Genomic DNA, 15,248 nt, shown 5'->3' with positions numbered 1-15,248 from the left:
AAAGTGGGCGGAGAAGGTCATTTGACGCTTCTACAAGGCCTGCATCAAAGAATAGTTTTCATAAAATGCTAGGGCATACACCTTCCCCTAAAATTATGAGCTCTCGGTCTCCTCTATGAGGCAATGGATCAGGAGCCAATGCTCACTCCATGACCTTGCGAATCCAAGTCAAGAATGTGTTTTGTGTGACCCTTCTCTTGACCTTCCCTGAGCTGATGAGTGCTAACACTCGTGGGCGAGCTCATGTAGTTTCCTTAGGGAAGCTCCTCCAGTTTCTCTGTGGCCAAGTAGACATTGATTTGGATATTTGGTCATGCTACGAAGGACTCCAAATCCGAAGGGCTCGAATTCTGAGATCCAAGCTGTCAGGAATGAAGTTGAGTATTACCTGGCCCATCACCGTGAATGTGAGACGTTGAGCGCGGCCCCTGGGGTTCGCCGACTCTCTTGGCCGAAGCCAACACGAGCGAGAGACCTGTCATCGAGGTCACGTGAAGATCTGCTACTTGGAGTTCTGGGTCGTAGGGGGCACCCTATGAGGACCAAAGGACGCGAACCATGCCCCATGAAAGTGGTCTACCGTGCGACTGAGGGCAGGTAGTCTCAAAACTCTGTATGAAGAGAGGCGATGCCGACGTATAGAAAGGTTAATTCCTTCCAGTCTGAAGGCAAAGGCCAAGGACTAGAAGTGCCCTTTCATCGCCGAGACCAAAAGAAACTTTCCTCCTGAAGGTAAACGAGGAACTCTGCTATTGCTGGAATAGTGGCATCGAGGAGAGATACCCCTTCCATGATACCAACTACAGTCCATTTGGCCTGGTTGACCAAAGCCAAAAATCTATGCAGGAATCCAGAAATCCTCTTTGCAACTTGTTGCGGAAAGGACTCTCTGAGAGAGGAGCTGGATAGTTTCCAATCGTGAAGTCGCAGCAAAGATACGCCTTTGTGATAGATGTTCACATGTGGTTGTCAGGGTAGATCATGTTGCAGAGGGAGTTCTCTCGGGATCTCCGTCGGGAGTTGCAGACGAGTCAGCTGTGTGTATCCAATTCCTGCAGGATCTTTTGGGATCTCAATCGGGAGTTGTAGACAGGTCAGTAGGGCGTAACGAGTCTCCTGTACAAACGCCAAGGACAGTCTGATGTGCAACATGAGACTGCCGACAACGAGGCCTACTCCGAAGAGCAAGCACGGGGAATGGACAAATCCAATTCTTGGAGGAATCCCCCCCAAAGGGGAGACCAAACAGGTGAAGGAAGCCTTTCCCGCGGACGGGGAAAAGAGCCCACTGTCTGCTGCTGCTGTTGGCGCTTCTTCCTGCAAGCAGGAAGATTGCTGAACATTGGCTGGTGGAGGGACTCTCCATCGGAAGGGCAGTGGACGAATCCAGCTCCCGCTGGAGGAATCCCCCTTGAAGGGGAGATCAAACAGGTGAACGAAGTCTTTCCCACGGACGGGAAAAAGCGACCAACTTCTGTTGCCCCTATACACGAGTCTTCTCACAAGTAGGAAGTTTACTGGCCAGTGGCTGGTGGAGGAACTCCCCCTCAGAAGAGAAAGTTCCAGCAACTGGAGGCGAACTTCCGGGCAGCACTCTTGGTTTCCTATCTACGAGTTTTAGGTCAAGTTCAAGGTCTACATCGAGTGTTTCCTGAGAAATGTAGCTGAAGCTCGTTTCTAGGTTCCCCTCGAAGGAGTTATCTCTTGTCCATTAGGAAGGCTGCCCTCATTTGTAGGAGATTTTAAATGACGATACCGTTCGAACTCTCACCAAAACTCGAAGGCTGAGTGGTACACCATGTGGCCCCCTCTTTCTTTGATACATCTGAAAGGAGTGTCGAATCTGGGGAAGGGAACGAGGAGGTCAACTCCTCAGCAGAGATTCTCATTTGCTAACCATCTTCTCAGGTCCATCTCCTGCCCAGGTCCCGTAGAAACCAGAGAAAAAGGAGATACTTAGTTCTAAATTACCTGGGTTCTGGCTGGCCCTAAAGAAGTTGAATTCGAAGGAGTTCGATGCAGGCTTGACAAACCAGAGTGTAACGGTGACCCACAAGACGTAACCACTGCTGGCTGAAAGTGGAACTTGTAGAAGGCAGGGTACCTGTCTCTGATAAGGAAGCCAGGATATCTCTTGAGATTTACTCCAATCCTTAGATCAAGGTAACTCTAGGGTAAGCCACTGAGTCTATTAGGATTGGCAAGTATTCCAGAAATCTTTGGAGAACGATGCTGATCCTGACGGACCAGGTTGATACTAGGGTAAAAACTCTTGTAAAAAAAACCTGACGTGCTATCAAAACTGAAGCACCGCACCTTGATATGGTGTGCCTGTATGATCAAAGATACTTCCTTGATGATGGATGTCCTGGAATCTAAGAGTAAAAGTCCTAGTGGTCAAAACAGTACAGGAAGTCCTGAGGAGTAACTGGCTGTTTGACTGTATAATTTCTCCTCGCCGAACAAAGTTATGAACCAACTTGTACCAGGAAGAGGATGGAACTGGAGACTTCTACTCGAAAAAATTACTGTAGAAGCTCGTTTATACCCTGATGAAACACGTCATTCTGCCAAAATGATATAACGCCTGAGCCGGGGAGTCCAACCGGATATTCGGATCGCACAAGTTAAAGAGAAAACTGCCCTCACATCTCCACAGGTAGGTGGAAGAGAAAGATGTGTATGCACTTGTAACTGACCTGCTAGTTGGAGGAATCCCAGCAACTAAGCTGCTATAACTGTAGCATAAGCCAGGGCTGAATTCAATCCCCAATAACACAGGGAATGAAAAAAAGAAATACTTTAATCCCACGGGGTTAAGTCTCCCGATGCAGGTATGAAGGGCCATGGAGAGGATCCAAGGAATTGGCCCAAGAACCGTGACAGAGATCCGACAGGTTCTCGTACTTGTGGAGAGAAGAGAAGTCTTCAGCTCTCCAAGAGTAAGGGACGGGAAGGGACGAATCCAATTCCAGCGGGAAGAATCCCTAAAAGGGGAGACCGAACAGGTGGAGGAAGTCTCTCCCGCAGACGGGAAAGGCGACCTACATCTTCTGCCCCTATCAGCAATTCCCCCCGCAAGCAGGAAGATTGCCAATCAGTGGCTGATGGAGATTCTCCCCCCTCGGAAGGGAAAGTTTCAATACTTGGAGGCAAACCCCCAGGCAGCATTCTCTGCATCCCTTCAACAAGCTCTAGCTCAAATTTAAGATTGACATAGAGTTATACTGTACCTGAAAATTAAGCAGAAGCTTGTTTTCTGGTTTATCCCTGAAGAACTCCAAGAAGTTCTAATCAGCAACTGCTCTGGAAAGGACTGATCCCGCGTATGGGAAAGGCCTTCGTTAGCGTGATGGTCATGAAATTGCTGCAGACACAGACGGAGAAGGCAAAGACTGGGCAGGAACAGCAACTTTCCCAGGAACAGAAACATCCGACTTCACACTCCTTGCACTGGCTGACTTAGCCGAAGAAAGAAGTACATTGTTGCTATCGCTGGGGAAAAACAAAAGGAATGAAAGAAAAAACCCACCCCTGGAGGACGACCTGATCCGCGGATGGGAAAGGTGTCCCCTGAGAGATACAGAAACCTCTTAACTGTGCATTCCCTGCGTCGGCTCCCATCGCCGAACGAAGGAGTACGGTATCGTTATTGCTGTATAAGTTATATCAAAATAAATTGATTCAAACAAATTAATTATCTGATGAAAGACCACTCAGGGGAACAACCTAACCTGCCGGAGGGAAGCAAGTTCCCAAGAGGTAAAGGAACAAGCTAAAGATTACGCACTCCCATCCCAGAACGAAGGAGTGTGGCATCGTAGTGCTATATTTAGGTAAATTAAAACTTTTATTCAAAATTACTTAGCTTGTTGTAGAAAGTATAACTAAAAAAAGTACTATTCAAAATCAATTAGCTGAAGAAAAATCACTAAAGAGAACAATCTAGCTCACGGACGGGAAAGGTGTTTCCCGAAAAGCACAAGAAACATGCTTCAAACTATGTAATCTCTCTGCCGAGAGCAATGTCTTCAGCAAAGAGGAGCAAGATCAAAGTCTTGCGGCATTCCTTCGATGAACTAGCAAAGAACGACCGATGTCAACATCCAAATACAGGAGTATTCACATGAGGATGACTCCCCTAACGGGTTGTCCAGCGTCAAAGCAGAAGAGACCATATGAGAAGGTTTCTCCACCCTCGAAAAACGCCACACTACACCAACACGAAAACTGCAACACTCACACTGTAATGATTAAAGAATGTTCATATACTGTATATATAAAAACATCACATGAATTTTTAAAAACACAAGAAGCAAAAAACATAAGAAAACTTATATGCCAGGAAACAAAGTTGGGAGGAGAGAGAGACAAACGTCTACTCTCAACAAGCCAAAAGTAAAAATTGACGATACAATACAGGTATGTGAGTGAGCAGGATAGCCGATTACCTCTCCTACACCACCACTAAGTAGTGGTAGGGTGATTACACCCTTATGGCTAGACTTCCAGCTTTGCCGAAAGTATAATCACTATAAATAGTGAGGCTTTGCACAAGTGTCGGAACAATTATTTTTTTTAGCTTGGAAGGAACCCTCCAGATGAGAATACGTAGCTTTTAAATAATGAAGTAACAGCTTAAAGCTGACAGGCCAGACAACCAATGTTAAGTTGTGACTCACATATCATAGAATACAGTACGAATATAAATTTTTGGCGCTTAGCTGTAACCATGAAGATGGTCAAATGGACTGAAATGTCTTCTGATCATTTGATAAATGGCATTTAGCCAATTACAATGCATTTCACTGATGTACAATATGTTATCTAAGCTCTTTAGGGTAATAACGTGACATTTGTTCTTGCTGTCACAAAATTTACTCTCAGAAATAGTTGGATGCTGGTTGTTTTAGCACATTTAACATAGGGGAATAAAAAGAGTAAAATCAATTTAAAAATCTTGATAAAAATACAAAAAGTACCATTTTATTACAAGCTAATTGTTATTCTAAAAGATGACTTTTACTTATAGTACATGTGCTATTCTCGAGCGCTTGTGGGACTTTTTCTGTTACATAAAAATTACTTAATGCTTTCAACACATGAAAACTTCATACATTCTTTTGTTTGAGAATCTAAAAGTGTTCTATTTTCTCCTAATTCTTACCCACAGATGTATTCAGTTTAACAACAGCTTCCTTGAATGTAAGGAGTGTTCATTGGGAGTATAATAATTTTCAAGCTTTATCATACAAAATAAAGATCTCAAGCTAAACTATACTGTAGAGTACTCAATTAGAAGCAATTTCTTCCACTGATAAATGGATCCCTTCCCCAAAAAATGAAGTAAGATAGTTAAGAAGCAATTTACCAGTTTTGTTAGAGAAAATTACATTAGCTCTCAACCTATACAGTACTTAATAAATATTTTGGTAAGAAACATGTAGCAATGTAATTGGGGCAGACAGGGACTAGCCCAATATTCAGTTACAACATGATGAGTAGGACTAGATAGGAGTTCATTTCTGTGCTTCCTTTGACTTATAGCACTCTGAATCAAGATAAGTGCAGTGTTTAGGACCAAACGTCAGCCTAGACTTGGCATCTAGGTTAGATTAGATTTGGCCACATCCAAGAATTTTACTTTCATAAGACTTGCAGCGTTTTATATCATGATGATTGGAGGTCCAGTTGGAGTTGGGTAGAACCCAGCATGCTAGATTAGGTTAGGGAAACTAAGGTTAAAGCATTTCTTAAACTGAACCTCTCACATTACCAGTTCTCCACTTAAGAGATAGTAGGATGTTCAAAGAGTAACAACACAGTGTCTTATGACAGTTTACATAAGTAGATGATGCTCCCAATTGGTTAGAAAAAAGGGACCTGGTTACAATAATTAATAATGATGATGCTAGGACAAAATTTTACCCATCTTTGCATTATCACTGCAATGACTATTGCGATTGATACTGATCATACACGAAGTGTGAATTTGTAGAATGGTAAATATGACCAACAAGTAATCCAAGTAGAGGTAAATAACAATCACAGAAAACTATAATTTTTCACATAGTTAACATTTTACCCTCATCCTACCACTGCAATTCACTTGTTTGTTACTCCCTATCATTAAAACAAAGATTTTCCACTGAAGTCCTTCCATAACTGTGATAAAAGAATTGATAGCTCATATAATATTGGTCTGAAATGCATTAAATATGGAAGAGTGCTGGCTAGTTTGGTAGTTTTCTCTAAATATTTAATAGAGGTCAGTGCATAATAACTTGAGTATATATCGGTCGAATAAAATGTGAAGTATGTTTTTCACTCAAAGCTCATTGTTTACAACCGAGAGACTGAAGGGGGTTTATTACGCATGTGTTAGTTTCGATCGGTTTGGGGAGCTTTCTGTGCATTTACAATGACGTATCTGTCAGATGGTTTTTTTTAAACAAATTAACAGCTTACAATAACTTCTTCATAAGTTCCCGGATGTTGTTCTACAACAGTCATTTTTTTTCCACCCTCCCCTTCAGTTTCAACTTCAACACCATCACATAAAGAAGTTTCCAAGAGGGAACTTTAAGGAAGTACAATCTATTTCAAAATTTGGTGTAATTTCATTTATGTCGGCAATTAATTACAATGGAAATGCTCTGCGTTTAGTGTAAAGGTATTGTTTTTCATGTTAAATTAAAAAATAATTGCAAAATAATGTTGCACATTTTTTAAAAGCTCATTGTTTTATCCCTCAAAGGTTAAAGTATCCCAAGCGCAATTCTGACATAGTATTTAAGGACGACCAACACATTTTCTACTGCATTGCTTCTGTAAAGATTGCCAAGGAGAGAAAAAAAAAGAAAATAAAGAAAAAAAAAAAAAAAAAAAAAGACAGCTGTCAATCATAAGGTAAGGAATCATTTGTGATTTACTTTATCATAACGTATGGATTTATTTGTTTTTATTTATTTCAAGTTTCTGACCTGGAAAGGGGGGTCCAGGGAGCTTAAACCCCCACGCAAGGGGTTGTGACCTGGGAACTACTAGGGGAGCTTTTGTATATCAGTGGCCAGTTCCTCCCTTGTGGATTAAAAATGGACATCAACTAAGCTCAACTTTCCCCCCTAACCTAACCTACAAGCTGTGTCCTTACCTACTTACCTAACAGGGGGCTAACGGCCCCCGGCAACCCCCCTTACACTGCCGTATTCTAAGTTAGCCGTAATAATAAAGCAGGTGCCCGCTATCATACATACACCCCCTACTAGGTTGAGTTTGGAGGGCTTGTTAGGTTCTGTACCTTTTACAAATCTCAAAAGTGTTAAATAATCCTATTTTGTCCTGTTTTCAGCCACTTACATGAACCATATATTTTTTCAACTGGTTATCTTGCGTTTGTTTTACATTTCTGACCATCACTCGTTTATGACATTTCCCTGCCCAAAAACACCCCAGTTTCCTACCCGTGTCCCCAATTAATGTCTTTATATAAGGGGGTCCAGAAACTCAGGAACGAGTGGTTTGTCCCAATAATCAAGGTGAGAAATGCCTAAAACAAAATACTGAGTCAGAAAAATATGTAGTTTATGTATTTGGCTAGTACCGTATCAAATATTTACCTTTAAAATATACAGGACTCCTGTAGTTGGTCAGAAATTTAATTATTATTAAATGCTAAGCTACAACCCTAGTTGGAAAGGCAGGATGCTATAAGCCCAGGGGCCCCAAAAGGGAAAGTAGCCCAGTGAGGAAAGGAAAAAAGGAAAAATAAAATAACTTAAGAACAGTGACATCATTAAAATAAATATTTCCTATATAAACTATAAAAACTATTGTAGCAGTAACCCGCTATTGGCTACCGCCAAATTCAATAATTATGCTTAACAAAATTCTTACATCAACGAGTGTTACACCTACAGGTGGTTTAATATCGTCAATGAACTAAAAGTAGTTTAAGATAATACCGGTACCTCAACCATATGGTACCTTACGTATTTTAAGCTATGTGCACATGGAAAGCATATAACCGGTACTGAACCTATCTCAACAATAAAATCAAATAAAAAAATATATAGCCAACGATATGAAAACTATAAGGTGACTTAACCGGCATTCAACTACACTACCCTAAACTAATTCTATGTCTAAGAAAACCGTCTTCTATCGATGGTTAAGTCAAATAGAGGTGAAGCACGAAGTATCCCTAACCTTTAGAATAAGTTGTCAAGACAGAAAAATACCCTCTACTCCAACGGAATGGTGAATTGCAGATGCAATGTGTACCTTAGGGATGCGGATGATTAGATAGCTCACAAGGGCAAGACTTCGGCCTGTGACGTCCGATTACGAACGCGGCGAGGTCAAATTATTATTTACAATGATTTGGTTTAAGTGTTCGATTATGATGTCACATCTTTGGTTTTGACTTACTTATTAGAAATATATTTTATATAAAAGTTTTAATTATTAATCATATCTACTTTTTATTATTTCTTAATATTATCATATTATATTTTTGCAATGAATTTACATTTTACTATTATTAACAAGAGAATCCTTTTTTACGTATAAAAGCCAATGTTCAAACAATTGCTGTTTAGAACCGTTTGCTATGAATTTAGTTAGAAATAGCATCCGGACGTTGCATTAAGCTGCAAGAAAATTTCTATTTGAGAATTAAAAGATATCCATGGAATCTCAATAGCTATAAATTTTCTTAATTTTTGGAGTGACTCTTTCATATTATTACAATAAATTGCACAGTTTACACTACTGAATAGACATCTTTTCAACTTTCAAAGAATGTTTACATTAATCAGCTGATTGGATTGGGACATTTCATTAAGTTGCAAGAAAATTTGTATTTAAGAATTAAAAGACATCCATAGATTCTCAATAGTTATAAATTTTCTTAATTTTGGGAGTGACTCTTTCATATTATTACAACAAATTGCCCAGTTTACACTACTGAATAGACATATCTTCAACTTACAAAGAATGTTTACATTAATCAGCTGATTGGAGATGGGTTCCGGATACCTGTATTTAAATGACCTTGTGTAAATTTCATAACTTTTCTAACTTTTTTTTTCAGGTGTGAGTGTACTATCAGTGAATTCCTAAATGTAAATTGCTGTTAAGGAAGGAAAGTATATTTGAAGACATGTTATAAACAAATTTGATAAATTCTTAGCAGCATGTAAGCGAAATAAATCAAATTTAAATAGATGCCATTAAACTTTTTATTACATAGGGTTATAATATTGGTATACACGTTCATTCTTAATCAAGGTGGTAATACATTCACTAATACAATAGCATCCAACAAAAATCCTTATACAATTTGTTAGAAATTCTCGAAAATATTAAAAAGAAGTGAAATGCATAAGAAATGTCAAATGAAATGGATGTGCAAAAATGTTTATATGTAGGCTTAATATTCTTGAAGACGTCATCTGAAATTTCATATCTTATATTTCACTGAAATAAATTAAAAAGAAAAGGAAGTTATGACAACCTGTCGTTGTACTTATATATAATACATACATTATTGTTATTATTATTATTATTATTATTATTATTATTACAAACTAAGCTACAACCGTAGTTAGAAAAGCAGGATGCTATGAGCCTGAGGGCTTCTATGGGGAAAATAGCCTAATGAGGAAAGGAAACAAATAAATAAGTAAACTACCAAAGAAGTAGTGAACAATTAAGAACAGTAACAACATTAAGATAAATCTTTCATATATAAACTATGAAACTAAAAAAAAACAAGGGGAAGAGAAATAAGATAGAAGCGTACCTTAGTGAACTGTCAAGCAAGGGAACTCTAATCCAAGACAGTGGAAGACCATGGTACGGAGGCTATGGCACTATCCAAGACTACAAAACAATTGTTTGATTTTGGAGTGTTCGTCTCCTACTCGGTGTATGTGTCGGCAAAAGAAAAAATGAGCCGTAACCAGAGAGAAAATCCAAGGATCTAGAGGTAGTATCTCAACTATATATATATATATATATATATATATATATATATATATATATATATATATATATATATATATATATATATATATATATATATATACAATGTATATATATATATAAATATATATATATATATATATATATATATATATATATATATATATATATATATATATATATATATAGTCATTGTTATCAGATCATGATACTTATATAATAGCACGGACTCTTCTTGCCCTGATAAGCACTCACCAAGAATCTTGAAAATAATCATAATTATTCTCATGAAAAAGAAAAAATGTTCTATCCAAATAATTTCTCACAATCGAAGCCACAGTTAGAAAAAAACATAAAAGCATAAAGTTTGACAATTTCAGTCGTCAAGTAAATATTTATTCCATTTGTTTGTACTACTCGGTCAAGTCTCACCAAATCCAGTGGTGGTGTGCGTCACCCATCATAAGCTGGCGCAGCTCAATGAACTCATACATATCAGATAACTCATAAATGCGTAGTAACTCAAGAAACTTCCTAAGGCTTCTTTGCCATATGCAAGGTCATCCGATAGAATGGGAGCTTGAGAAGAATGGGAGGAAAAATTTTGTGAAACATACATCAAATTATACCCTTTGCATCCACCAGGGTCTATTATTATTATTATTATTATTATTATTATTATTATTATTATTATTATTATTATTATTATTATTATTATTAATTGCCAATTTTCGACCGTAGTTGGATAAGCAAAATACTACAAGCCCAGGGACTACAACAGGGAAAATAGCCCAGTGAGGAAAGAAAACAAGGAAAAATAAAATATTTTAAGAACAGTAACATTAGAATAAATATCTCCTATATAAACTATGACAACTCTAACAAAGAAAGAGGAAGAGAAATAAAATAGAATGGTGTGCTGGAGTGTATCCTCAAGCAAGAGAACTCTAACCCAAGACAGTGGAAGACCATGGTACAGAGGCTATCTCACTACCTAAGACTAGAGAGCCATGGTTTCATTTTGGAGGGTTCTTCTCCTAGATGAGCTGCTTACCATAGCTAAAGAGTCCCTTCGACCCTTACCAAGAGGAAACTGGCGACTGAAGTGCAGTAGTTAGCCCCTTGGGTGAAGAAGAATTGTTTATTAATCTCAGTGTAGTCAGGTGTACAAGGACAAAGGAGAATATGTAAAGAATAGCCCAGACTATTTGGTGTGTGTGTGAGAGTAGGCAAAGGGAAAATTAACCGTAACTAGAGAGAAGGGTCCAATGTAGTACTGTCTGGTCAGTCAAATGTCCCCCATAACTCTCTAGTGGCAGTATCTCAACGGGTGGCTGGTGCCCTGGCCAATCTACTACCTCTAGGTGATGTCAGGTGATATTCTGCAGTGTTTAGAAGTTTAATCTATTGGTACATCTTAATTATGTTCAGCTAGTCGAAGGTTCCGTTATAAGCACAAGTGATCGTCGAGTAATATCTTGCTTCAATACTTATGGTGATATTCCTATAATGATATTTCAAAGATCAATGAGAGACACTTGTATCGTAAAATGATATCCAGTATATTTGTATATTATGTATCTCTCTCTCTCTCTCTCTCTCTCTCTCTCTCTCTCTCTCTCTCTCTCTCTCTCTCTCTCTCTCTCTATATATATATATATATATATATATATATATATATATATATATATATATATATATATATATATATATATATATATATATATATATATGTGTGTGTGTGTGTATATATATATATATCTTCACCATCTCCTCCCTTGCCTATTAACGCAAAGGACCGCGGTTAGATTTTGCCAGTCGTCTCTATCTAGAGCTCTTAATTCAATACTTCTCGATTCACCATTTCCTACTTCGCACTTCACAGTCCTCAGCCATGTAGGTCTGAGCCTTCCAACTATTCTAGTGCCTTGTGGAGCCCAGCTGAAAGTTTGGTGAACTAATCTCTCCTGGAGAATGCGAAGAGCATGCCCAAGCCCAAACCATGACCATCTACCCCTCATTATGATCTCATTCACATATGGTACTCGAGTAATCTCTCTTATAGTTTCATTTCTAATCCTGTCCCAATATCCTTCTAAGGGCTTTGTTCTCAAATCTAACAAATCTATTGGAGATTGTTTCATTGTCACACCGATATCACTAAATTGATATATAGTCTGATTTTTATTTGTAATTTCAGTCTATGTAATTTCCAAATTTTACTTAATCTAGCCATTGTCTGATTTTCTTTTTCAATCTTTCACTAAACTCTAATTCTAAAGACCTTGTATTGGAGATCATAGTTCCTAAATACTAAATACTAACGATTCTACCTCATTAATCCTTTCTCCTTCCAATGATATTTCATCTTCCATTGCATATTCCGTTTTCATCATCTTTGTCTTTCTTCTATTTATCTTCAGCCCAACCTTGTGTGATATTTCATGAAATCTGGTAAGCAAGCTTTGCCAATCCTGTGGTGTTCTGCTAACAAGGACAGCGTCATCAGCATACTCTAGCTCTGCTAAATGCTTATCACCAATCCAGTCCAATCATTCTCCACCATCTCTGACTGCTCTCTCTCTCTCTCTCTCTCTCTCTCTCTCTCTCTCTCTCTCTCTCTCTCTCTCTCTCTCTCTCTCTCTCTCTCTCTCTCTCTCTCTCTCTCTCTATATATATATATATATATATATATATATATATATATATGTGTGTGTGTGTGTGTGTGTGTGTGTGTGTGTGTGTGTGCGCGCTGTAGGATAATAGTTTCCATTGAAGCTTTTCGCTAGCATTTTGCATCATATTTGCCTGTTCTACAATTCTGTCTAATTTTGCAGGATAGTGAGCTGAAATGGTGATGGTAGCCTACAAGGCATGTTCCTGTCCTTGAGAGACCCGAGTTTTGGAACCTATTTATGTGTACAGTGGTATTTAGGAATCATCAGATGCGGTTATAAGAAATTTAGTAAGACTTGACCATGGACCTGTTTTGATTATGCCAGAGAACACCAGAATGTTTCACACGTCTGTATCAATTGGGTGAATAAAATTAGTACTTTATGTACATACCTTTGCTGGTCCTTTGAACAGTCATTTCTGCTGGGTGTTAAAGGACTATACAGTATGTAAATAAGGATACACAGGTGATGTATTCTGTACCAACCGTGTGTCACACAATTGTACATAATTCCTTTTGTATATATTATGCTTTTATCTGCGCTCTTCCCTCGCACTCAAACGAACATGAAAATTCATGTCTGTTGTTTTGCTCTGAACATTGTCTGTCTCTCGAACATGTTATGTCCTGTTGCCTTGAGGTTTTGTATATAAAGAAGAGTGTTCCTTAATATATAACTCAGTCGTTTCCAATCTGCCTTTGATTTCACACCCCTTACTCGGCGCCGTCACATTGGTGACCACGGAGTGACTCGCTCCTCCCGCCTCCTCTACCCCTGACTACGAGGATGCCTATTCAACGTATGAATGCCGTAGGACACACACTCGCCTGCAACCTGCCGCAGACGGCTCTCCTCGTGATGTGAACCCACTTCATGACCTTCAAACCTCCATCAACGCCTCCACTTGTGACGAAGAGGACACCTATTCAACTTCAACCGAAGCTGACGTGAATGCCGTTGGACACGCCTATGAATGCCGTAGGACACACGCCTATGAATGCCGTAGGCCTATGAATGCCATAGGACACACGCCTATGAATGCCGTAGGACACACACGCCTATGAATGCCGTAGGACGCACTCGCCTACCCCGTGACGAGCCGGAGCGGCAACACAGCCAACCATCATCCACCACTCGCTCGCACCCCAACCAACGACTTCTACAGCCACTCACTGCTGCTAATCGGCGCAGTTTTTACTACTACCTCTCCAGATTCAGGGCACCTATTCAACATGTTCAGTATGTCATTTTTAGAGGGGGAGCCATGTACCAACCGTGTGTCACACAATTGTACATAATTCCTTTTGTATATATTATGCTTGTATCTGCGCTCTTCCCTCGCACTAAAAAGAACCTGAATGATCATGTCTCCGGTTTTGCTCTGTATCATTGTCTGTCTCTCGAACAGGTCATGTCCTGTTGCCTTGAGGTTTTGTATATAAAGAAGAGTGTTCCTTAATATATAACTCAGTCGTTTCCAATCTGCCTTTGATTTCACACCCCTTACTCGGCGCCGTCACAATTCAATACCTGCGCGGACCATCATTAGTATGGTAAATAGTTTTTGTGGTTGGTTTATAAAGAGTGTCGTATATGTCAGTGTGAAACAGGATTCTTACTCGTACGAAAGGGACTGTATCTGGGTGTTAAAGTATATTCATATTTAGATTGAAGGTATCAACATTTGTATACAGTAACGTGTGATACTTAATATCTAAGTTTATTATAAATGGGTATAAGTGACACTAACTAAACACATTGACTTAGATGGATATTGGTTTGTGTTTTTTCATGACATCTTGATAGTAAAATAATGGATGCAACAGGTGACCTATAAAATTAGTATTGAGTTTGATTTAGATTATTAAAGAAGGTAATACTCTGAGGCACTATACACTAATATTCGAAATTGTAAATATACGTGTTGATAGTTGAATGAAGTGTTTCTATTCTGGCCTAAACGCTCCAGACCCAGGTAGTAGGTTGGCCAGGGCACCAGCCATCCGTTGAGATACTACCGCTTGAGAGTTAAGGGGTCTTTTAACTGGCTAAACAGTACTACATTGGATCCTTCTCTCTCGTTACGGTTTATTTTCTCTTTGCCTACACACACATACACACACACACCGACTAGTCTGGCCTATTGTTTACATTTTCTCCACTGTCCTCATACACCTGACAACACTGGGATTACCAAACAATTCTTCTCCCAAGGGGTTACTGCAACTGTAATTGTTCAGTGGCCACTTTCCTCTTTGGCTATGGCAAGCAGCTCTTCTAGGAGAAGGACACTCCAAAATTAAACCATTGTTCTCTAGTCTTAAGTAGTGCCATAGCCTCTGTACCATGGTCTTCCACTGTCTTGGGTTAGAGTTCTCTTGCTTGAGGGTACACTCAGGCACACTATTATATCTAATTTCTCTTCCACATGTTTTGTTAAAGTTTTTATAGTTTATATAGGAGATAAGGAGATATTTATTTTAATGTTACTGATATTACAATATTTTATTTTTCCCTGCTTCCTTTCCTCACTGGGATATTTTCCCAGTTGGAGCCCCTGGGCTTATAGCATTCTGCTTTTCC

At 39.0% G+C, this 15,248-nt stretch overlaps 1 protein-coding gene across 6 annotated transcripts in view; it reads right to left on the bottom strand.

Moving 5' to 3' along the window:
- LOC137653719 (kynurenine aminotransferase-like) overlaps positions 1–8,389 on the bottom strand; it is a 41,070-nt gene extending 32,681 nt beyond the window's left edge. The window contains exon 1 of one of the 6 annotated variants that reach the window (XM_068387319.1): positions 8,284–8,389. The gene's annotated coding sequence lies outside the window, so the exon portion shown is untranslated. Of the gene's footprint in view, positions 1–8,208 lie in introns of all 6 variants that reach the window. The other 5 variants (XM_068387322.1, XM_068387320.1, XM_068387323.1 and 2 more) reach the window with 5 other exon arrangements.
- Between the last annotated feature and the right edge of the window lie 6,859 nt (positions 8,390–15,248).

This window comes from Palaemon carinicauda, chromosome 14 (assembly GCF_036898095.1).
Source record: "Palaemon carinicauda isolate YSFRI2023 chromosome 14, ASM3689809v2, whole genome shotgun sequence".
Taxonomy (NCBI): Eukaryota; Metazoa; Arthropoda; class Malacostraca; order Decapoda; family Palaemonidae; genus Palaemon; species Palaemon carinicauda.
Note: the sequence above shows the minus strand (reverse complement) of the source record. Positions and strands in the feature narration are given on the sequence as shown.